This window comes from Asterias amurensis, chromosome 9 (assembly GCF_032118995.1).
Source record: "Asterias amurensis chromosome 9, ASM3211899v1".
NCBI lineage: Eukaryota > Metazoa > Echinodermata > Asteroidea > Forcipulatida > Asteriidae > Asterias > Asterias amurensis.
The window spans coordinates 6,186,797-6,211,968 of NC_092656.1; the positions used below are offsets into that span (position 1 = coordinate 6,186,797).

Below are 25,172 nucleotides of genomic sequence, written 5' to 3' on the forward strand. Positions count from 1 at the left end.
TCTCGTATGAGAGGTCCCTAAGCATCCCACCAACTTCCTATAAAACAACACGTAGCGTACACAGTACAGCTCGCGCTCGCCATCAAAACGTGGTCCCATGCGGAACAGGTTTTGAAATGAAGAGCATCACAAAACAGTATTTTCCTGGGGATGGCACGGGATTAGGACTTGAGTCAAGTCTAGTTCAGTTGCGACAAGGGCCTACGAAACAAATTCAACTTATATACTTCAGGAGAAAAAAACACTCTCAGGAAAAAAAAGAACTTAATAATACACATCAAAAACAAGAAGCAGTATTGTTTTTCTCTGTTCAATATTTATTCTTTAATGCGAAAATCTACATTATATATTTTATAATTGAAAACCTCTGAAATTCCCCAAACTGGGCATTGGTATCTTTGCTCATTTGTACATCATTAAATGAAACCAAAAAGAACACATTGTAGTTTTCCTTTCATCACAATGACCAGTTAACATCGGTAAATGCTTAACATAAGAATCAAAATTCATTCTTATTGTACAATCTCATTCATAATTAGTGGCGCACGGAAAAGTCCTTTAAAAGTATTTTGTTTTACAAGTCTCATGCTCTTACGGAGCAAAATTTAGAAAGTGTGACGTCAGTTTGAGGTCATCAATGTTTTTGTTCAATTATTTCACAAGGGAAATACTTTCGCTAATCAAAAGCTCAAATCGAACGCAATTTATTATTAAATGTGACGTCATTAGATGTTTTTGGATCTTAAAGGTTGACCTCTTCTCTTGTCATGAAACTCACATAAATATAAATCAAAACCTTTTGGCACAGTAAGGTTATCTTACACAATGATTCTTTACACCGTTTTTATTCAATTTTTCATAAAACTCAATTTAGCCCTTAGATTTCATTTGTTTAAGTGTCGAATTGTAGGATAAAGTAATAAATCGCAAACTTTTGCTTAGCTTGGCACAGACCTACCCGGCTCACCAGAAACCGCTAAGCCAAAATGTCATGTGAAGTACATTTGTAAACCTTGCTGTTCGCAGGTAAATTAAGTCATACAAATCATTCTGATAAAATGTCTGTGAATCGCTAAGAATCAAAAACAAAACAAAAAGACTTGGGGCCTACATTTATTTTTAGCCAGCCTCTAAAGACAGTCGATTGCTGTGACGTCAGTCATTGTAACATTGTTCGAGGGTCAAAGGTCAAATATCGTTAGCACGTGACGTAGTTTTACTTAGCACTGACAAACATTGCTTAGCAGTTTACCTGCCTTAATACTACGTCATAATTTAATAAATGTCCCCTCCATAAATAATTTGCCGGTATTGTTTTGCTCATTAAATTTACTAGCTCATTTGCATTATATACCTGAAATTGTTTTGACTTTGTTCTTGTATTTTTGTTTTTATTGCTACATGCACCCAGTAAAAAAAGTCTTTGACAACATTTTTTTTACCACAGATTATTATCAATTACAAGGAACAGTAAAGAACAACATGTATTTTAACTACAACTTTGCGATTAGAAGTAATTTAAAAAAAAATTTACTTGCCCCTTGAAAATTTAAAGTTTGAAGTGGAAACGCCCCCAAACTGGGGTTGCTAGCAAAAAATATCAGACTAGTGTCTTTAAGAACACTATTCTTACTGATGAAACTTTGCGCATGAATACAGGATGCATCTGAACAATTCACAGAGAGACAGATGTAAATGTGATTTTCAGGAAACCAGTGAAAGAAATAATAGATGAAATAAAAGTTGTGCATATCTAACAGCAGCACCAAACACCGGATAAAATATCATTAAAAGAGCGTAAAGACACTGGACACGTTTGGTAATTATTGTCAAAGACCAGTCGTCTCACTTGGTGTATATCAACTTATGTATAAAATAACAAACCTTCGAAAATTTGAGCTGAATTGGTCGTCGAAGTTGCGAGAGAATAATGAAAGAAAACACTCCTTTCTGGCACAAGTTGTGTGCTTTCAGATGCTTGATTTCGGGACCTCAAAATCTAATTCTAAGGTATCGAAATCAAATTCAAATTGTTTAGTGAGAAGTTAATTCTTATTCGAAAACTACGTTACTTCAGAGGGAGCTGTTTCTCATAATGTTTTATACTATCAACAGCTCTCCATTACTCGTTACCAAGTAATGTTTTATGCTTACAATTATTTTGAGAAACTACCAATAGTGTCCAGTGCCTTTAAGAAAATGACATATACTAATATTAAAGAAAACAAAATCCAAGTCAATAATTAAGACTGCACACCACGAAAGGTTTACAAAATATGAAAACTACCCTCTCAAAATGAAACATGTTGTTCAAGGAGTCCCAAATGGAGTCAAAAGAAGTAGTATCAGTAGATTGTACGGTTTAAAATTCATCTTCCATTCGGTCCGTCTGTCAGTAAGGTCACTTTAAATTCAAATCACCGCCAACCCTTCGAAGAGAAAAAAGGAAAGGAAGAAAAAAAACATGATTATTTTCAGGCACTGGATACTATTTGTAATTAGTCAAAATATTTGTCAGCATAACAACTTACTTGCTACCGCGCAATGGAGAGCTGTTTAAAGTTTAAAATATTGTGAGAAAGAGCTCCCCCGCAGTAAAGTAATTTTCAAACTAAAATATTTTAGTTTGATTTCGATACCTCAGAATAAGATTTTGAGGTCTCGAAATCAGGCATCTGGAAGCACACAACTTCATGTGCCAAGATTTTTCTTCTTCATTATTGTCTCGCAACTTCGACGACCACTTGAGCCCAAATTTTCACAGGTTTGTTATTTTGTGCATATGTTTAGATACACCAAATGAGAAGAATGTTTTTTTTTGACAATTACCAAAGGTGTCCAGTGTCTTTAAATTACTTAACAATCGGGCTGTGATGTTGGCTGTTGCAATAATGGTATACACACTGCCTGCCCTTCTTCACGGGGCAATACATCATTGTTGTTGATATCTTATTATTATATATTTTTGGTAATGAAACAAAGATGCCTCATAGGTGGTTAAAGCCATTGGACACTTTCGGTAAACAGTATTGTCCAAAAGCCCACACTTCGTGTATCACAACTTATATATAAAATTACAAACCTGTGAAAATTTAGGCGTAATCGGTCATCGGAGTCGGGAGAAAATAACGGGAAAACCCACCATTGTTTCCGCAAGTTTTGCCGTGTTATGACATGTGTCTACTATATATCCGTAATTCTCGCTGTCAAAAATTGATAATTGTTTTAATTTTTTTTTCTCAAAAAGTTAAGCGTTTCATGGAATACTATTTCAAGAGAAGTCTTTTACCATTACCTTCTGCAAACCCTGTAAGTTGTTTGTTAATCTGTGAACTTTTTTTTTCTGTTCCGAAAGTGTATAATGGCTTTAATGACGGAGGTTTATCTAGGAGAGGGCGCTCTGTAAGGCATTAGTGTACTGGCTGGCTATCAGGTTCGCTCGTCCCCGGCCCCTGCGCCTTCTTGCCCCAACCAAAGGCGTTGGGATGGGCAAACGTATCAAGCACGCTCATTACTGCTCAGTCCCATCATGCATCACACTCACACTACACTTCTATTTCTATGCACTGCACGCATGACATATACTTCCCGAACAAGAATCTGTGAGGCTAATTAGCCCATCCCATCGGTCCTGGATATAGAGCTGGCCGCTGGGGCCAAGCGAAGCTATCAGGTAGATAGAAAATGACAGACTTGGAATCAAGTCTAAAGACTGTCCCCTTCAAGTGATCCCTTTGCTATATTACACTGATTCCCAAAATGTTTCCTGTTTGTATCAAATCAAATTGCGGTTACAAGTTGTATGGCTTGTATGACTGGTTTGGCACCCGAACAAGAATTGAACTAGGAGCAGTTCGATCAGGGTACAATCGTCGACTAGTGGTTAGTTCGTGACGGACGAAGGGCATGCGCGCTGAAATAAAAGTGCGAACGACTCTTGTCGTTTTCTAGCGACCGTATGTGATAAAGATGACAGTGAACCATAGCTCTATGCCGTGAACACATACAAAGTCCATACTCACTTCTTTTCAGCTATTTTAAGAATAACTGGTCCTCTCTGCATGCAGCACACTGTGATATGACAAATTGCTATTGGTAACCAACGATGCGACCAACCTCGACCAGCCTCGAGTGGATGGTCGCGAATAGTCGACTAGACTGGTCCAACTATCGTTGACAAACGCGGGTTCGATCAGAGTTAGGCCGTGTCCGAAACGGCGACTTCGGCTACAGCTACGGCTAGATCGCCCGCGTCTGCCCATTCTTCAACACTGGTAGACGCGCTGATCTAGACGTAGCTGTAGCCGAAGTCGCCGTTTCGGACACGGCCTGAGTCATAGTTAGGCCGTGTCCGAAACGGCGACTTCGGCTACAGCTACGACTAGATCGCGCGCGTCTGCTATTCTTCAACACTGGTAGACGCGCTGATCTAGACGTATAGCTGTAGCCGAAGTCGTCGTTTCGGACACGGCCTAAACATATTATAACTCTATGGAGTTAGTCGATCGAACTATGGTTAACTTTGGTCGTTGATCGAACTTGCTCTGTTGCTCTCAGGTTGTAGGGCGCTGGCACGTTCATCTGGAGGTCGCAGGTTCAAGTGCAGGAAAATCATTTGTTAAGCAAAATTAACTTTGGGTTGTTTTTCTTGTGACATAAAACTGAGGTACTTACGGTGCGTTAACGAACGCGGAGGGGTGTCCTCTTTTGGGCGCAGCTGGTCAGTGACGAGGCCCTCTATAGTTTCGCGGGCGTAAGTAGAACTGACTGCTGTCGACATTGAATGTCCTCTTTCTCGCTCCTGTGTGTTCAAAGGGAAAGTATATTCGGGTGTTATTTTGCAAGTTTGTTAAAGGAACATTACAAATTGGTAGCAACAAAATTCTTCTAAGATGACAGATTTACATAAAACTTACACGGTCTAATGATGATGATAGTAGGAAACATCCCTTGGAATATTTCTGTCTGAAATAAATTAAACTAATTTCCCATTTAGAGTTTAACATTCAGTGAGCGTTTTACTTATATGTTACTCATATTTTAATCGATGTCATGCAAAATTTGTAATCGGTTTTTCACTGTTTTTTTCTAGTGACCCACGTGGCCGATCGATGATCGATCTCAAACTTTGTCAGTTTGTGTTTATTTTTGAACACATACATAAGGCCTACTTGGTAAAGAGCAAAGGAGAGCCGTTGATAGTATACAACATTGTGAGAAACGACTCCCTGAAGCCCTTCCAGGCACCTGAAAGCACACACATTTTGTGCAACAAGTGTGTTTTTCTTTCATTATTCTCTTGCAACTTCGATGACCAATTGAGCCTAAATATCACAGATTTGTTAGTTTATGCATAATATGTTGGGATACACCAAGTGGGAATACTGGTCTTTACATTACCAAACATATCCAGTGATCGTTAGTTTTGGGTAAAATAGTGCAGTGTTATCATGTAATGTGGTCATGAAATGTGGTCAGAGCATTGACCGACAAATCAGCAAGACACCATTATGCCAAATTAATTTTTCACAAAGTAATGACTGATCGTTGAAATGTTTCTTTAACGTATCCGATAGATGATATTTTAGAACAAGAAAATACCAACAGTGATTCATGAAAAAGGTTGTGTGTGGTCCCTTGTTTAATCTAAACACTGTGACAGGTACATTTCGTAAACTTGACTTTTTTATATTTATTTTTTAACTCGGCTTGCTTACTCATAGGTCTATAGCGCCCTCATTTGGTCATGGCGATTATGATTGTTTTCTTTTTCAAGAAGTGTACTTACCACAATGCGTTGCGTATGCAGTATCTTTAGCGTCTCTGCACCCGTTGGTTGCTGCATAGAAATAAAACAGAATATGAAAAAAATAACAAGGGATAAATAAATCATTTCTCTCGTAAATAGTTATGGATATTAACAACATGCACTATTGTCCTATTGTCCGCCTGCATTTTGTTTACACCACAGCGACGGGTTTTGGACTGTAACACTGCCAATTCCTGTCTTGAGATGAGGCTACGTTATTAATGTTCCCTATTGGAGGATTGTTTCAAAAGGCGCGGAACGTAGTCTCCTATTCGTGACAGGAATTGGCAGTTTACAGTACAAAACCCCTCGCTGTGGTGTAAAAACAAAATACACCACAATATCTTCAACGTTGATCTCCCTTCTTCAACTTCAAACTCCCATGCTTCAATCTTTAACTCCCTGATTTAACTTTCACCCATCTCCTTCAATTTTTACCAACCAATTTCCAGTCATGTTAATGTTGAAGGGACGAAACAAATTATTGTATAGCATCACATTTCAAGTTGCTCCAGCTTCCCTTTGAAGTCTGAACATATTCCGTGTTTGACTTTCGCATAAACTACAAAACCTTGACCTGGTTTAGTGAAATGGCTACCCCCTAACAATCCCCTCTCTTCTGTTTCTCTTTTTTGTGTGATTAGATGCGAAGAATTCGTTTGGTGGGTTGAGGTTGGTGACATTTTCCCCCATTGATGAGTTCCAATCGTCACGCTGTGGGAGAAAACACAATTTTCTACGTATGACGGTTTATCAAAACAGTAGATATAGGGGATCGATCCCCGGTCACTTCGGTGTTCCATGATTAAAAAAAAGTTCCTGCTGGTTGATGACGCCCCCGTAGATGAGGGGAACAAACTATTCAATCAGTCATCTACTCCAAGGAATGAGGCTTCAAATCATATTGGACCCTCAACCAATCAAATCCTCAATGCGATGTGGACAAGAAATTATCGAACCTCCTCTCTGAGGGGACAGATGGAAAACTACAGCTTCAAGATAAAGTGGTAAGAGCTTTCAGTTATAGATTGGTCATGTTGTTGTTGTTGTTGTTTATGGTGGTGGTGGTGTTGTTGCTGTTGTTGCCGTTGTCATTGTCATAGTCATAGTCGTTTTCGTTGTCGTTGTCGTTTTGGCTGTCGCTGTCACTGTAGCTGCCGCTGTCGTTGTTGCTGTGGCTGTCACTGTCGTTGTCGCTGTCGTTGTCGTTGTCGTTGTCGTTGTCGCTGTCATTGTCGTTGTCGTTGTCGTTGTCGTTGTCGTTGTCGTTGTCGTTGTCGTTGTCGTTGTCGTTGTCGTTGTCGTTGTCGTTGTCGTTGTTGTTGTCGTTTTCGTTGTCGTTGTCGTTGTCGTTGTCGTTGTCGTTGTCGTCGTCGTTGTCGTCGTTGTTGTTGTTGCATAATCATTTTTGCTCGTTAATTGAAACTCAACTAAAAATTTATAATTTATGATTTCGTTTACTTCGATTACAACAACAACCGTAGAAAATGCGTTGAGATCGTAAAAATTAATTTGATGCAGATTTTACATCACTTTTTTTTGTGGAGAGGTTTCTTGGCTCCCAATACAGTTCATAGTAAAAAGCCAGTTTCTATTCAACTTCAAACCCTACTAGATATAAAGAGCTGTACATTGAGTTTTTGTCGCTCCACGGTGAAAACAGCGTCTTGATTACAGTGTGAAAGTGTAGAGGTTTTCCTCAGAAACGATGTAATGTTATTAGATAAAGTACAGAGGGAAGGGGGGAAGAGAGAAATGGCAAAAGGGTACAAGGCAAGGACGCCCAAACTACGTTAGTCTAGTTTCATTGACCATAGCTCTTTCAGAGTGCCTGATTCTGCAACAGTAAAGGGATAGCAAGGAATCCCAAGGGTGTGCATTTTTGCATTTTGATGCTACAGAACGTGGAAACTAACCCATCGGGACTTGGGGTGGGGAGAGGGGGGGGGGGCCACCCACAATTTTGCATGTACATTTTGAGTGCTGCGTCTTATCATCGCCGAAGTGTCTGGCTTTTTATGATGTTTATAGGGGTCATATGTTGCAAAATATAATTGTATTTAGAGGTTCACACTACCGTATACTTATCGTTTTTTAAATAATGTAGTATTTTTGGCATGCTAAGTTCAAACTTTACTAGGCCAAGAGATATTTTTTAATCGTAAACCTCAACATTGCATCATGAGTGGCGAATATGGACAGCTATGTGGTGTATTAAACGATAAATAGCCTAACTGAAACACAGTACAAATTTTACCCAAATTGAGGTAAGCACACGATTCTAGCACCCAAATGTTGTCCACAGTAAATAAAATATCATGTAGCTTGTTACGGTAAAGTAAATTGTGCCTTTTTTGTTGTTGCAAAAACAAAAAAACAAAATCATTCTTACGGCCAGTTTTATGTTTTCTTTGTCATTAAGCAGAACTTAATGAAATGATAACTTTATGGCAAGTTTTTAAAAAATATCGAAGATATTTATTACTTTAGTTTGTGATCGACATTTTGATTTTGTTTACATTCGGTACTATGTGACCTATGACGTCAGCGCTTGAAAGGTCAAATTTTCTGCACTGGGCACTGAAACTATGTACGCTACATACCTAGCTAAAGATATTGATATTATTGAAAGTTATTTGCGTGTTTTTTCCTTCCCTTTTCGTTTTCAAATATGAATCTTCAGATTTTTGAAATTCATCAACTCCGCATCAAACACACAAACTCAGCGTAAAAAACACCCATATTTCGCCCTGTGGGAAATTTTACCTCCGTTGTTCACCAAAGGTCACCAATAGTGTGAAGACCAAATCATACAAAGCGGTTTTTTTTCCAATTGTTGACCCCAAAAAACCTGGCAGGTTTTTCAATTGATCCTTTCAGATTGATGAGAGAATCTAGATTTATTTTATCGAAAATAGTTTTTTTTTTTGTATTGTACACCTACAGTAAAGGTACCGGACACTATTGGTGACTACTCAACGAAATTGTTTGCATAAAAACTTATTTGGTAACGACCAATGGAGAGTTGTTGGTGGTACAACACATTGTGAGAAACGGCTCCCTCTGAAGTAACGTAGTTTTTGAAAAAGGGGTAATTTCTTGCTCAAATAATAAAATCTTCAGATTATGCATCTGGAAACACACAAAGTTGTGCAACAAGGGTGTTTTTTCTTTCATCTTGCAACTTCGATGACCAATTGAGTCACATTTTCACAGGTTTGTTGTTGGTTGGGGATACTTCAACTTAGAGCACTAGTCTTTGACAATTACTTAGAATACTAGCCTTTGACAATTACCAAAGGTGTCCAGTGGCTTTTAAGGTATGGTAGAAACAGAAAGGGAGCAAGTAGATGGCACTAAATAATTAGGTGTATTCCATGTCTAAAGAAAACTACGAACTCACCATTTGTCGTGCATAAATATTTTACACGTACACGTCGTGTAGTGTATGCGGTGCAGAGTCATGCTCCAGTGCTCTTCCCTAGAGCATGCGATGTAGTTTCATGTATGTCTATGTTCGAGGCGTTTTCTCAACATACACGTACATTTTTCTTACGGTTAGTTAGTCTCTTCTACAGTCGTCAATATTTCATAAGTTCTCACTTCCTCAACCACATAAAAAGCTTTTTTGACAATCTATAAATCATATGAAAGGGCTTTACGTACTTTACAAAGGTGAAATGAAGCTTACATGTGTTCAAACTGGGATGTGTTAAGACCAAAAATTGAACCACATCCCGCACACCTTGTTTTTGTTACGACAAAAAGTTAAGTCTAGTTGTAATCACAAACGCTCTTGACTGTGATGATTTTCCCTGCCGGCTTGTTGACACAGAACTTGATACTGACTGACATCCAATAACGTAATTACATTATGTAGTTTAGCTCGATTTGATACATCTCAAGTTCACCTCTAAGGAATTGGTCGTTCAGCGCTAATAAAGCCCGGAAATCAAAAACATCAGGTTGAATTAGTCAAACTTCATGTCCAGTATTGGAGCTTCTCACAACCTGTGGTACCTCCAAACCACACAGTTTCGAACACTTTTTGTCAACATTTTATTTCGTTGAAACTTAAGACCACATGTCACGCAGAGCAGTTGTTTACTTCATGCAACTTGGAGGCAACAAGTCATTCAGTGCTAATAAGTGCCTGGAAATCACAAACTTCTAGAGGTAAATTATATTACGATTATGGTTCATTCACAGTGAGTGGGGATTCATGTCATGGCCAAAAACTTGATCTACAACAACGAAATGTATCAAAACTCTTTAAAGCTATTATACACTTTCGGAACAGAAAAAAGGGTTCACAGATTTACAAATAACTTACAGGGTTTACAGAAGGTAATGGTGAAAGGCTTCTCTTGAAATATTATTCCATAAAATGCTTTACTTTTTGAGAAACCATTAAAATAATTATCAATTCTCGATATCGAGAGTTCCGGATTTATTTTAAACACATGTCATGACACGGCGAAACGTGCGGAAATAAGGGTGGGTTTTTCCCGTTATTTTCTCCCGACTCCGATTACCGATTGAGCCTATATTTTCACAGGTTTGTTATTTCATATTATAAGTTGTAATACACGAAGTGTCGGCCTTTGGACAATACTGTTTACCGAAAGTGTCCAATGGCTTTAAACAAAAAAAATGAAGTAAAAAGACTCACCACATTCAATATATTCATTCCTTATTGTTGCACACAAATCTCTTTTTGTTCTTTGTTCTATCGCCCGTTTAAATCCCATGGCGCTCTCTTGACTTGCCCCTCCTCTGCCACCTGCAAAAACAAAATGAAAACATTTTAAACAAAATACAGAACAACAATATTTTTGCAAAAATTGCTATGCATGAGGAAGCCCTGCTTAGCAGAATCAGGATACCATGCTCCGATTTCACAAAGAGTTGTGACTGTTGGCATGTGGCCTAAATAAGGATTGAGGAACGAGGAGACTTCTGAGCTGTTACAACTGTTTAATCAGCCATGTTGAATAACACCGCCCTCTGTTGGCGGGTGGATATGTGACAGTGACTATCCTAACTTAGGACTAATCCTATAGCAGATATTGCAAATTCAAAGCAAGTCCTTTGTTAGGATGAGTAACTCGTCCTAACTTGAGATAAGACTGGTCTTAACTCAATTGTGAAATCCACCCTGGTTCTGTGGTATAAACAATCGGTGCGTAGTTGAGTGACGGATAATTATGAGCGCTTTATAAGAAGCCACTACTATGATTCAGAAGACGATTAGAGCATACTGATCGAAACGTCGAGTTGAAATGAAAGGGTCTTTTCAGAGCCACCCCAACTTATTTAGAGATAATCATTACATGGCGTTACCGCAATCCTCTACTATATCGAGTTTAAACCAACGGTTCTTTTCAGAACCACCCCATCCCATTTAAAGATTATCATTACATAGTGTTATTATTATTATCATGTTGCCACCATGCAAAGTTTCAAATCCTACTATATTATATTTCGTAATTATATGAACTAAACGAACCTGCTGCCAGGGCCTTTTGTCACGTATTTAAAGGAACACAATGCCTTGGATCGGACGAGTTGGTCTACAAAAAGTGTTTGTAACCGTTTTTTATTATAAAATGCATATGGTTGGAAAGATGTTTTAAAAGTAGAATACAATGATCCACACAAGTTTGCCTCGAAATTGTCTGGTTTTCCTTTTACTGTGCGAACTAAACGGTCGGCCATTACATGGGAGTCAGAAATTGGACTCCCATAAATGGCCGACCGTGTTAGTCGACGAGGTAAAAGGAAAACCGTGCAATTTCGATGGATGTTTGTGTGGATCATTGTGTTCTACTTTTACAACATCTTTCTACCCATATTCATTTTATAAAAAACGGTTACAAACGCTTTTCAAAGACCAACTCGACCGATCCAAGGCAACTTAATGATTTAATTCGAGGTATATAGAAAACCTCAACTTCTCCAAGAGACCTACTTCCATAGTATACATTTTCCGGCTACTACAGTTACCTCTTTTTTACATTTTTCAACGTGACCTCAAATTACGATTATACAATATAAATGACTTCCGACACATAATGGCTTTGCACTTTGATGGGAAATACATTTCGCAAGAAATGATCAAACGTCACAAGTTGCTCTTTAACACCGCAAATGATGACATTGCTGTCTGGAAGAGCAATTCCCTTTGTTTCCGGGCACCTGGTTTTTAAGGTTACGACCCTGCATCCGTAACTCATTTCGTCTTGATATCTTTATGTTATTTTATTAAATTATAACTTATATTGATTTGCTATAATTTTCCCGCTTTTTCCTGGATCTTTCCCTTAAAGCCATTGGACACTTTCGGAACAGAAAAAAATTATAAAATAAAAACACAGATTTACAAATAACCTACAGGGTTACATAAGGTAATCTTGAAATATTATTCCATGAAATGCTTTACTTTTTGAGAAACCTTAAAACAATTATAAATTCTCGATATCGAGAATTACGGATTTATTTTAAAACATGTCATGACACGGCGAAACGTGCGAAAACAAGAGTGGGTTTTCCTGTTATTTTCTCCCGACTCCGATGACCGATTAAGCCTAAATTTTTACAGGTTTGTTATTTTATACATAAAATGTGATACACGAAGTGTGGGCCTTTGGACAATACTGTTTACCGAAAGTGTCCAATGGCTTTAATCCCTTTCCCCTCTGTTTTTTTTATAAACTGATATGTATTTGTTTGTACTTGTTTATGCCTCTGAAGAAGGTCCGGTTTGGATGGAAAGCAAAGGACATCTACCCTACTCATTATATAATAAAAAAATTAAACAAATATACATCACTTTATATATCTTCGTATTGTTTCTATTGCTGATTACAAAAAAAATAACATGAATAAACAACAAAGAACGAGCAATCGTGATTTAATCAGGTAAGTTTTTAATCTAGTTTTGAAAATATGCCTTTACCCAAAATTTAGATCAACTTAAGGAGTCATAAACTGTGTTTAAATCTTTTAAATCTCCCCTGATTAAAACACTCTGTACTTTCAGAGTGACCAATTTGGACAGAGTACACTTTAACAGCTGGCCTATACAGATAACCAAGTCGGCACTCACTGCATGTACATAGACACAATTTGTATAAATTAATTAGGTTCAACTAACTACTCACGAACAAGATGAAGATCATTTTAGTATATTAAAGTTTATTAAAATTGAAATGACGGTTGCCCTTTGATGAAAAGTGCAAGTGTTCCTGAGTTGACAGAGAAGGTTTTTTAAATTTCCGACAGACTATGTAGTAAATTATAACCAAGTATTCACACTCACATGTGCATAGACACAATTTGTAAAAGTTAAACAGTCTTTAAAAAAACATAAAGCTACTTATACCATATCAATGTTAACGATAATGTGAAACGATGGCGGTATTTTGATGAAGATGCAAGTTCTCCTTGGTTATTAGAGACGGTATTTGACTATATGCAGTAATGAGAGCTTTGTTGATGGCCTCTGTCGGCCTACGTAGTTCTCTTAGAAGATCGTACACCAAATCATTGATGAATGACAGCTTAGCATCAATAATATGTACGCATGGGCAATCTTATGAACCTACCATTATTATTAATGCAGGCTCGAGCTTCTAGATGGCGCTCGACGACTTGATGATGACCATTATTGTTGAGAAATCAAATTCACTGAAACTGTTCATAAGTAACGGAATCGGTATAGGTAGTTCAAGTCAGAGAATAGACTCTAAAGTGTCGATTCGTGAGGATACACCAAGTTAGAATATTGGTCTTTGACGATTACCAAAGATGTCCAACCGCAGTGACTTAAATGTCTCTGCGGTTTCCAAAACAGTACCACGTGCACAGTGAACTTCTCCCATGTTTTCTCCGACAAGCCCTTTTCATGGATGGTATTTTCCCCTGTTTCTCCCAGATTAGTCTTGAAAAGGTCCCTAAAATGCCTTCCAAATATCATTTCCATGCCAAAAAAAAACAAAAAAAAAAAAACTCACGGCAACTGCACACCAGTATGATGAAAGATTCATGACACAAAATAAGAAAATAAATGTCACTAGTTTTGGACAGAATAAAAAAAAAAGCAATCTGAATCAAAATTCCTTGAAATACAAAATCCAGCCATGACTAACTTATTGAGACATTTTATCGTAACCACAATGACACAACGTTTGCCTTTGGCGGTTTTGTTCCTTCTTTTTGTCACCTTTGTCTTCCTCCTGTTCTCTCGGTCGGCAAATTCAAGAAAATGTCATTAATACATGGTTCCATAAATCAAATTTTTCCCCTTCTAATCCTTGCTAGATTGTTCCCTACTCAATCTTCATAAACAATTCATTGAGTCCTATTTAAAGAGAGGGGATAGTTTTTTTTATTAATATACCGACGAAGGGCTGACGAGGTGACTTGAGTGGACTAAAGAGGCAAACGGGTGCGTTGGCGTATGAGGGGGGAAATCCTCACAGGGTGTTTTAAAGGCACTGGACACCTTTGATATTTTGTCAAAGACCAGTGTTCTCACTTGGTCTATCCAAGCATTTGCGGCTCCCTCTGAAGTGACTTAGTTTTTTAGAAAGGGGGTAATTTTCACTCAAATATGAATACTTCAGGCCTGAAGCCTTTGTAGGGATCTGAAACACACAAATTTGTGCAACAAGGGTGGTTTTTTTTTTCCTTTCATTATTCTCTTGCAACCTCGATGTCCATTTGAGTAAAAAAAAATCAAATAATTTGTTATTTTATGCATATGTTGAGATGCACCAAGTACTGGTCTTTAACAGTATATAATACCAAAGGTGTCCAGTGTCTTTAAACATCTACTCGAGCGAAATGTTTTTAATGGAAATGGTACTAGTTTATAATGCATTTGTTCACCATTATAATGTCATTTTGATATGTGTACACTTCTTAATTTTTCGTAATTATCGATTAAGAAATCAGGCCTCAACCTAGGTTTTAAAAACTAAGGACACTTCTGCCGTTGACGGCGCGCGTCAAAGGACAATGCTTTGACGTCATTTGTGGGAGTTGCTTTGTTATACCTCCACGGTGCAACGAATCGGCTTTTTACAAATTGGAGCTCCAAACTACGACGTTTTGAGGGTGATTACGTAACGGGGCTTTTCGCAAATTGGGGTTGCTATCCTTAATGTAGCTGACCCCCACATATTAATAAGTTATTCATTTTTGTTCTCAAATATTTTCTTTGTGTATCGTCCCATATCAACGCAAACAGATGCAATTAATTTCACCTGTTTACCTTGAAATTGACAGGACACCCCGAGGCAAGGCGAGACTCCAAGTGATAAGAAAACGGAGTGCTCTTTGAAATATCTTAGTTACATCTCATTCAAAGGCATAGCATATATATACCTTTGGATTTTCTGAAGCCGTTTTAATCAAATGTAGATGTTTCTGTACAATAAAACTAACATGTGAAAACTTAGTTTCGAAGTCGTTTATGAGTGAGATATCGCCGGAGCGAGTATGTTCACGCACAGGTAGAACATGGCTAAGAATACATAATCTGAAATGCGTTACAGCAATCAAACGCGTCTCAGATTCTACTTGTGTGGAATCAAAAAAAAAAAAATTCTACATAACCCCATAGTTTCGAAAGTGAAATGTTTCTCACAATGCTTTGTATACTATCGAAAGCTGTTGTAGACTGGGATGGTCAAAGGGTAATTTAAGTACTCGTTTGTTAATCCTGAACAGCTTGAAATGGGTTGTCTCTGTCCCCAGTTCCCTGCTCTTCCCTCTCCCACCCTGTTTTCCTGTCCTCTCCCAATCTACCCTACTCTCTCATCTATTCTTCACATGTTTCTTGTTGTATCCCAACCTTACATGTATGTCAGTCATCTTCATTCAGGACCAGTGCTTTAGTTGTCATTATTTAGCATGTATGCCTTCATGTAGTTCTGTTCAACATATTTTTTCTATTTTTCCCCCTTTAACTATAATCTTATTTGCAATTACATGTATTGTCATTGTCCTGTTTGAAATGGCCGAATAAATAAATAAATAATAATAACCAATAGTTTTGTAGTACCATTGATTTGAAACAATGTTAAAGCGCTTTGAAACGCCCGTACAAAGCGCTATACAAATGTTATTATTATTATTATTATTAAATGTCCCTTTAAAAAACGGTATAGGCCTAGGCCTACACAGAGCAGAAAACCACAGTTTCTTTTCGCAATAAATTCTAATGTCAAAGAACACCACATTCGAAGGCAATGGCAATCCCATTGCCAACAACATGCAAATTACGACCGACTGAAACAATGGCCGGCGGGTAAATTTTTAGAGATTTGCAGATCACAGACTATAAGGCTGGGAAAACTAATAAAGGTGCGAAATTGTAAATCGCCATCGGGCGCGATGTAAAAGGAAGTTCATCATGACGTTATAGATACTTGTGTACGTGTCTGCGGAATGGATCTTTAAAATTATTCATGTTTTAAACTTTCAATTCCTTAGCCATGAGTCCATTGATACTCGTATTCAATTGCATTTACGATAACCTTGTAGTCTCAGTTGAAATTATACAATCCACTATTTCTGCTCCGTGTTATAGGGTCTGGACACTATTGGTAATAACTCAAAATAAGTGTTAGCATATACTTTCTTAGTATAAGGAGCAATGGAGAGCTGTTGAAAGTATAAAACGGTGTGAAAAACGGCTCCCTCATAAGAAACGTAGTTTTTGAGAAATAGGTAATTTCTCACTCAAATATTAAAAGACTTCAGGCTTGAAGCTGCAGTTCCATATAGGCATGTGAAAGCAAACAAACTTGTAAAACAAAATGGTGTACAACTAATTTAGTCCAAATTTCCCCAGGTTTGTTATTTTATGCATATGTCGAGGTACATCGAGTGAGGACACTGGTCTTTGACAATTACCAAATGTGTCCAGTGCCTATAAAACACGGTCAGAATCAACATAAGCCTTGGTCATCCACTGGTCATAGGGCCCTTGTTTGAAATGTTTAACTGTCGTTATTATGGAATCGTCCGATCATTAGTAATTGCCTAATCTAAGATAAATAAAGTTAGTTTTTAAATTGCATTGAATTTAATTTAATTAGTTTTCCTTAAGATCAGCACGATCCATTGATTGAAACGTGTGGAATTATTATTCAATGGCTCTTTCTCTGCCTGAAAATTCCCTCTGAGTGGAGACATTAAAACAGGTTGGTTGGGAAACAGTAATTTTGTTTTCCCTTCACGATGACTATATGTAATGCTTCATCAGGTCTGACCGACTACCCTATTTTATGGTTTGATTTGATTTGAAATGGTTTATTAAAGGCAGTGGACGCTATTGGTAATTACTCAAAATAATTGTTAGCATAAAACCTTACTTGGTAATGAGTAATGGGGAGAGGTTGGTAGTATAAAACATTGTGAGAATCGGCTCCCTCTGAAGTGACGTAGTTTTCGAGAAAGAAGTAATTTTCCTCGAATTTGAATTCGAGACCTCAAGTTTAGAATTTGAGGTCTCGAAATCAAGTATCTGAAGGTTTTTTTCTTTCATTATTATCTCGCAACTTCGATGACCAATTGAGCTCAAATTTTCACAGGTTTGTTATTTTAAGCATATGTTGAGATACACCAAGTAAGAAGACTTGTCTTTGACAATTACCAACAGTGTCCACTGCCTTTAAAATAACTATCATTCTCACGGCCAGTTAGGCTGAATAACATGATTTATAGTTTAATAACATTAAAATACATATAAATCACAGGTCAAACATAAAATACAATACATAAACAAAATTAACATCAAAAGTAAAAAATAAAAACATTGTGACATTTATCAATACATGAGCTCCAGACAGATGAGATATTGGGAATTAAATTTCCTTGAAATTGAAAGAAAATCACTTTAATCCTTGTATCACGGCAGTTATATTGCACATAATAAGCCTGCACCCGAGAGTCAATTTTGCTATCCCCCATGAACAGATTTATACATGCCAGATGACCAAAAAGGATGGCCCTAAAGGTTTGGGGTTGGACTGTCACAAGCAATAATATATTTCACTTAATGCCCCTCTCACAATACAAGCCCCCCCCCCCCCACCCACCCAACTTATAAGAACGAAAAAAACACAAAGCAGATGTACTACGAGTGTTTTATAGACCTGTCCATTGATGCTAAACAAAGTGCGCCGGTTGGCGTCGCCGGCCGAATTACAGCAAAACGCGTGTGTTATTAACAAAAATTGTGACCAAACTCAACATTTTCCTGTAAAGATTCAAAAGCAGAATTATTGTTAACCCCAATAAATGTAGTTTTAAATATTTGTGTAACATTCCTATCAAACTATATGGCTATCTGTTTTAGATTTGCACATTATGGCTTTCCATAGTTTTCCCAATCTCGGCTTGCAAAAACTCGGGTTGTGACGATGCAATAAAAAGTTCTTTAGCCCCACTCAGTTGTTTGGAAATAATAAGGCATGTCCAGCTAGGCAGCGCAGAAACTTTTGTGTGTGTGAGACCGAAGCCGTAATGTAATCTCCAATTAAAATCAATGTGATCAAACAGTGACTGCAAGAGTTATAACAGTGTAAACAGCACCCACCCCGGGGCTAAATAAGAATCAGCATTCACATTCCACCACCTTTTTTCTGTTATTAATAAGCTACAGCTTTGTGTGCGTACGAAACGCAAAAAAAGTATACTAACAGCTTATGAATGTTCATGACAAGCAAATGGTGGGGGAGGGGAGGGGGCATCGGGTTTCAGGAAAATTAAGTCGGAGATATTTCTTTTTAAAGATTTTGAACTTTATTTCATTTATTCTGGTTGTGAAGTTAAAATGGACTCACAGAAAGCGAACTTAAAACCAATGTACTAGCCAAGAACCTAGAGAAGACAAGGAAGACACGGAAGGAAGTTGCAGTTCTAGATGGGTGGGAGGTAAAACCCCAGTGAATTATTTCCAGGGAAAACACGCGCAGTCGGGTTAGGGACTGAAGACACAATCCACATTATTGTACCCTTCCCTCCCCCGGCGTGATTCGAACCGGGACCGCACATAAGTTCACGCATGGGGATAACTTCACTTTCTGTCCTCACACTCGCAACTTAAACTAGTACTCAAGTAAAAGTCATACTTACACCCATACAAACTAAACTGCGCCAATAAAGTATCTAAACACTTACAAATAGTCAGATTTATCGGAACCTGAATTAGTATGCCAAAGAATAATTATTCATTTCTATTCACCGTTAATTTCTGCACATTTTGACACATCTTGTGTTGCGCTACGATGTTGTTTTGTGGATTTATGGACACTTGAGTGGCTTAAGGTCGAATTTCAAAAGTTGCAAAAGCCCCTATTCACCCCAATTCCAGAAGGGAACTCACACAAGCATCACACACAGACAAAATCAAGACAAAAGACACAAACTCGTTTCGTTTACTTGACCAGGAAGTTTATGGCCGTATCTTTAACTCTAAAACTGCTGATATCCTGTCCTCAATACTTGGTGTGTCCTCCATCACTGTTAACGGCAAGGAGTCGTCTTCTCATACTCCAAACGAGACATCTGATCTGTCCCTGGTCAATCCCCTGCCATTTCCTGATCAGGGTGCGTCGCAATCCCTCGAGAGTGGTGTCAGGCTTGATGGACTTGTTCACTTTCTTCTGCTGCAGAAGTCACACTCGGGCGGCCACTCATTGGCAGGTTGTCCACATTTCCCTGAGCTTGGTAGCCATTCCACCATTTTACTGACCGTCGCTGGTGACGTTCCAACTTGATGAGCTGCAGCTCGAATCGACATACCGGCTTCTATCAAACCAACGATCCGTCCTCTTTCCTGTTTGGTCAGTTGAGCCATCTTTCCTGTTATCTTGAAACACCTTTCCCTGTCTTACCATAATCAGGGATTCTGGCTCTTAACCCATTTTGTTGTATGCCTCCCATCTTTGACCCCTTTGCTTGGTTACTGACAATTATTGCTGATGTTCATTGCAACCGATTTATCCAAAACGCGACAAACAAATCATTTATAAAAGGCGGGCAAAAGAAACGCTGATCTTACTCGTCACAATACAACGATTTAGCTCGAATAGGGGCTTTTGCAACTTTTGAAATTCGACCTTAAGCCACTCAAGTGCCCATAAATCCACCAAACAACATCGTAGCGCAACATAAGATGTGTCAAAATGTGCAGAAATTAACGGTGAATAGAAATGAATAATTATTTTTTGGCATACTATTTCAGGTTCCGATATATCTGACCATTTGTAAGTGTTTAGATACTTTATTGGCGCAGTTTATATTGTACCTGTATAAGAAATAAGATGTAATCTTCCTCGCTCGGTCTCAAGAAGAAAAATGTATCTATTCGTACTCACAGAGAACACTCGTATTCGTGTCGTTTTACGTTTTTTTTTAAACTGCTACTCATATAGAAAATAATCTAATTTGTACTCACAGAAGCTTATTTCGATTGATGGATGCGAAATTAGTAACGGTAATTTCAATGATCTTTAAAGGCAGTGGACACTATTGGTAATTACTCAAAATAATTATCGGCATAAAACCTCACTTGGTAACGACTAATGGGGAGAAGTTGGTAGTATAAAACATTGTTAGAAGCGGCTCCCTCTGAAGTGACATAGTTTCGAGAAAGAAGTAATTTTCCACGAATTTGATATCGAGACCTCAAGTTTAGAATTTGAGGTCTCGAAATCAAGCATCTAAAAGCACACAACTTTGTGTGACAAGTTTTTTCTTCTTTCATAGTTATCTCGCAACTTCGAGGTCCAATTGAGCTCAAATTTTCACAGGTTTTTATTTTATGCATACGTTGAAATACAATAAGTGAGGAGACTGGTCTTTGACAATTAACAATAGTGTCCACCGTCTTAAAAAAAAATTCTTGATTTTGAAAGGATTCGGAAGGAATCGCTTCTCTGATTTGGATTTGGTGAAGAAGGCTATTTGGTGAGCCTTCGGAATCAAATTATATTCGTTTCCAGTAGCTACCAATCTTGTTTTCATCTGGTTAGTAAACCGCCAAAATATAACCTGTTACAATATTCAGTGAACATTAAAGACAGTGGACACTATTGGTAATTGTCAAAAACCGGTCTTCTCACTTGCTGTATCTCGACATATACATAAAATAACAAACCTGTGAAAATTTAAGCTCAATTTGTCGTCGAAGTTGCGAGATATAATGAAAGAAAAAACAACCTTGTCACACGAAGTTGTGTGCTTTCAGATGCAAGTTGATTTCGAGACCTCATCTAATTCTGAGGTCTCGAAATCAAATTTGTGGAAAATTACTTCTTTCTCGAAAACTACTCCACTTCAGAGGGAGCCGTTTCTCACAGTGTTTTATACTATCAACCTCTCCCCATATACTCGTTACCAAGTAAGGTTTTATGCTAATAAATATTTTGAGTAATTACCAATAGTGTCCACTGCCTTTAAAGGGTCTGTATTGGTTTGGTAATGAAGAACAGCAGAGTGCATTTTGGGAAGCATTTCACTTCGAACTACTGTGGCTTTGTACAAAAACATAAATTATTATCCCCAAATTTGACTATAGCGCTATTCAGGTTGCGTATTACTGTTAGGGATTTTTCTTCCTGCGTGGACATTATTCGCGCCGGATATTTGGCGTTATCTTAAAATCGTGACAACTATTCGAAATTAAATTTTCTCAAATGATATTGTACACGGTTTTTTTATTAACTGATTTAAACAATCGAATGGCTTAAACAACACATCGGTATTGAAAGTGTAAACCTTAATTGTCAATATATATACTACCAAAACTTGTTAAGCTACGTGTTTTGTTTAAGAGCAAAATGACGCAAGCTCTGGTGTTTCTGATTAGCACAGGATTCGAGTCCCGTTCGTGACAACTGTTTCCTCGAGCAAGATACTAAACCATAAATGGTTTGCCCTTCAGACGGGACCTTAAGCCGGGAACTTAAGCCGCAGCCGTCGATTTCACAAAGAGTTAGGACTCGTATTATCTCGAGTTAGGACGAGTAACCCGCCCTAACTTAGTATGGGTTCAATGCGTCCTTACGTCTTCGGCTACGGAACTGAACTCGTCCTAAACTCCTAAGACTAATCCTAAGTTAGGAAGAGTTTTGTGAAATCGACGGCAGGCCCCGTACTAAGATTTATAGTGCGCGTTAAAGAACCCATAACTTTAGGCACTGGACACTATTGGTAAAATAGTTTTTAGCAAAACAACTTACTTGCCAACGAGCAACGGAGAGCTGTTGATAGTGTATAAAACATTGTGAAAAACGGCTCTCTCTCTGAAGTACGTACAATTTTGAGAAAGAGGTAACTTCTCACTCAAATTTTTGAAACTGATCAAAACAAATTAGGCATCTGGCAGCAGACAAATTGTGCTATAGTGGTGTTTTCAGTTATTAATCTTTTGCAAGTTCGATGACCAATCAAGTTCAAATTTTTCACAGATTTGTTTTTTTTTAATCAATGGAAACAAGTAGCTTTCCCTAGTTTCAATTGAATCTAATAAATTTGAGTGTAAATCTTTTAGAGAGTAATTTTACTGATATGAGGCTTCCTTGGGTTTTATTACAAGATAACAAATGTAGTTGGGATGACACTGCTCCAAAATTGCAAAAGTCGTGGGTTCGAATCCCACCCAAGTAATATGCATGTGGAAATTTGTTTTCACAGAACTCAGGAAAGTACTGGATCGGAATATATGGGTACAAACCAAAAAGGAATATTCTTTATACCCGATGCATATTATTTTAGCTTAAAAGCAGTGGACACTATTGGTAATTGTCAAAGACTAGCCTTCACAGTTGGTGTATCTCAACATATGTATAAAATAACAAACCTGTGAAAATTTGAACTCAATCGGTCATCACACGAAGTTGTGTGCGTTTAGATGGTTGATTTCGAGACCTCAAGTTCTAAATCTGAGGTCTCGAAATCAAATTCGTGGAAAATTACTTCTTTCTCGAAATCTATGGCACTTCAGAGGGAGCCGTTTCGCACAATGTTTTATACCATCAACCTCTCCCCATTACTCGTCACCAAGTAAGGTTTGACGCTAATAGTTATTTTGAGAAATTACCACTGCCTTTAAGAACAAAATAATTTGAAAAGTAGTTGCAAATCAATTGCTTACCTGTTAATAGCGTCGTATCTGCAGGATGTGGCCCCATCGTTAGTATCAGCGCACTTAGTACCAAACAAACCAACGTAAGCAAATATCCAGACATCTTTGCCAAGTTGAAACAAAAAACTCTCTCTCGTTTTTTTGGTATCCAAACGTAGTGGGGAGAAAAAAAAGAGACAGAGATCCGCACCCTTGATCATTTACTCTCAGAATGAAACATTGATCTCGCGGTCCGTGAGACTACATCTAAAATAGAATCAACCGTTTCCCAATCACCAATGAAGAGAGGGGGTACCTACTTGTTGCCATGGTGACGGAACCCTTCACAAAACATGAAGAAAACGCTGGATTTTTTTCTTCTTCTTCGCCCTCGTCCTGACGAATGGAGATGTCTCTCCTCTCACAAGTGATTGGCACTCCACTTCGTCACGCCTGAATTGCGGCGTAATGCCACAAGAACAGGCTTGTCATTACTGGAGTATTGTGTGTGGGGGAACTGAAAATTATGATTTGGCGGATAAACAAGGACTCAGTCATTTCCGGAGAGAAAGGGGAGGGGGGGGGGCTTTTTGTTGATGGTTAATGTCAACATGTGTGTAAGACTTATTCAAAGTAGTAAACAGGTATGGACTTCAATGGGTTAAGAATTCGTAGATTTTCCCCTGCAGTAGTAGAAGATTTGTTTTATAGAAATGTTAAATAAAACATTTGTAATATTTGATGATAATGTGTTCCGATCAATTAATGTTAGTTGAATATGAGTTGTGGTTATATTCTCCCCAAGTTATTTAAATTCATACAAACATTTCTTGTCTTGGTTTCTAAGTTTTGAGTTCCGGTTCCTCAGATTAACCATTTTATGATTTCGGGTATTTCCCCACAGTACAGTGGAATCATTTGAATTCGTCCCAAATTTTCGTGTCTCGGTTTCTAAATTTTGACTTCCGGTTTCTTGGGTCGACCTTTTGGATGAATTCGGGTTTCCACGCAATGTAGTGGAAGCTTTGTATATTTATACTGAAAAGGAACTGAAAACTATACTGGTAATTACTAAAAAATAATTGTTAGCATAAAATACTTACTTGGTAACGAGCAGTGCAGAGCTTTTGATAGTTTACAACATTGTGAGAAACGGCTCCCTCTAAAGCAATGTGTTTTTTGAGAAAGAGGTAATTTCTCACTCATAAATAATAACAAAACTCAGACCTAAAGCCTTTTATGCATCTGAAAGCACACAAATTTGTGCAACAAGGGTGTTTATTTCTTTCATTATTTTCTTGCCGCTTCGATGACAAACTGAGCCCAATTTCACAGGTTTGTTATTTGTATGCATTTTGTATAGATACATAGTTCAATAAATCTTAGGAGTTATTATACGAATCGTGAGACATCCACGCATGACTGTAAGCTTATTACTAATCCCAGTTTCGATATCAGGGATTACGTTTTGCGTTTACCGAGATGCTCTTGTCAGTCATTTTCAAAATAATATTCGTAATGCAACCTGAAGGTGACTGTAAACTTTATCAGCCCTCAAGGCCTCGGTTTCTAAGGGGGTGAATAACACTCGAAGACCCGGCGAGGAAGGGCTCGAGTTGCGGTGAAGAAGAGAGTGTTGAAACAGTGTCGGTTTTAATTCGTTAAAGGCACTAGACACGTTTGGTAATTGTCAGAGACAAGTCTTCTCACTTGGTGTATCTCAACATACGCATAAAATAACAAACCTGTGAAAATTTGAGCTCAATTGGTCGTCGAAGTTGCGGAATATAATAATGAAGGAAAACACCCTTGTCAAACGAAGTTGTGTGCTTTCAGATGCTTGATTTCTATACCTCAAATTCTAAATCTGAGGTCTCGAAATCAAATTTGTGTTTTTTTTTTTACTTCCTTCTCGAAATTAGGTTACTTCAGAGGGAGCCGTTTCTCACACTGTTTTATACTATCAACCTCTCCCCATTTCTCGTTACCATGTAAGGTTTTATGCTAATAGGTATTTTGAGTAGGACAAATACTCTATCCTGGTGTATCTCAACATATGCATAAAACAATAAATCTGAAATGTGGACTCAGTTGGTCATCGAATCTACAGAAACACCCTTGGTGCACATATTGGTGTGCTTTTAGATGCCTAACAAAAGCTTTTGACCTGAAGTCTTAAATCAGATTCAAATAATCGAGTTAGACATTACCTCCTTCTCA

The 25,172-nt window shown here is 37.9% G+C and overlaps 1 pseudogene; it reads right to left on the minus strand.

The window, feature by feature from the left end:
* Nucleotides 1-336: 336 nt before the first annotated feature.
* LOC139941804 (uncharacterized) lies at nucleotides 337-23,173 on the minus strand (annotated as a pseudogene).
* Nucleotides 23,174-25,172: the final 1,999 nt, after the last annotated feature.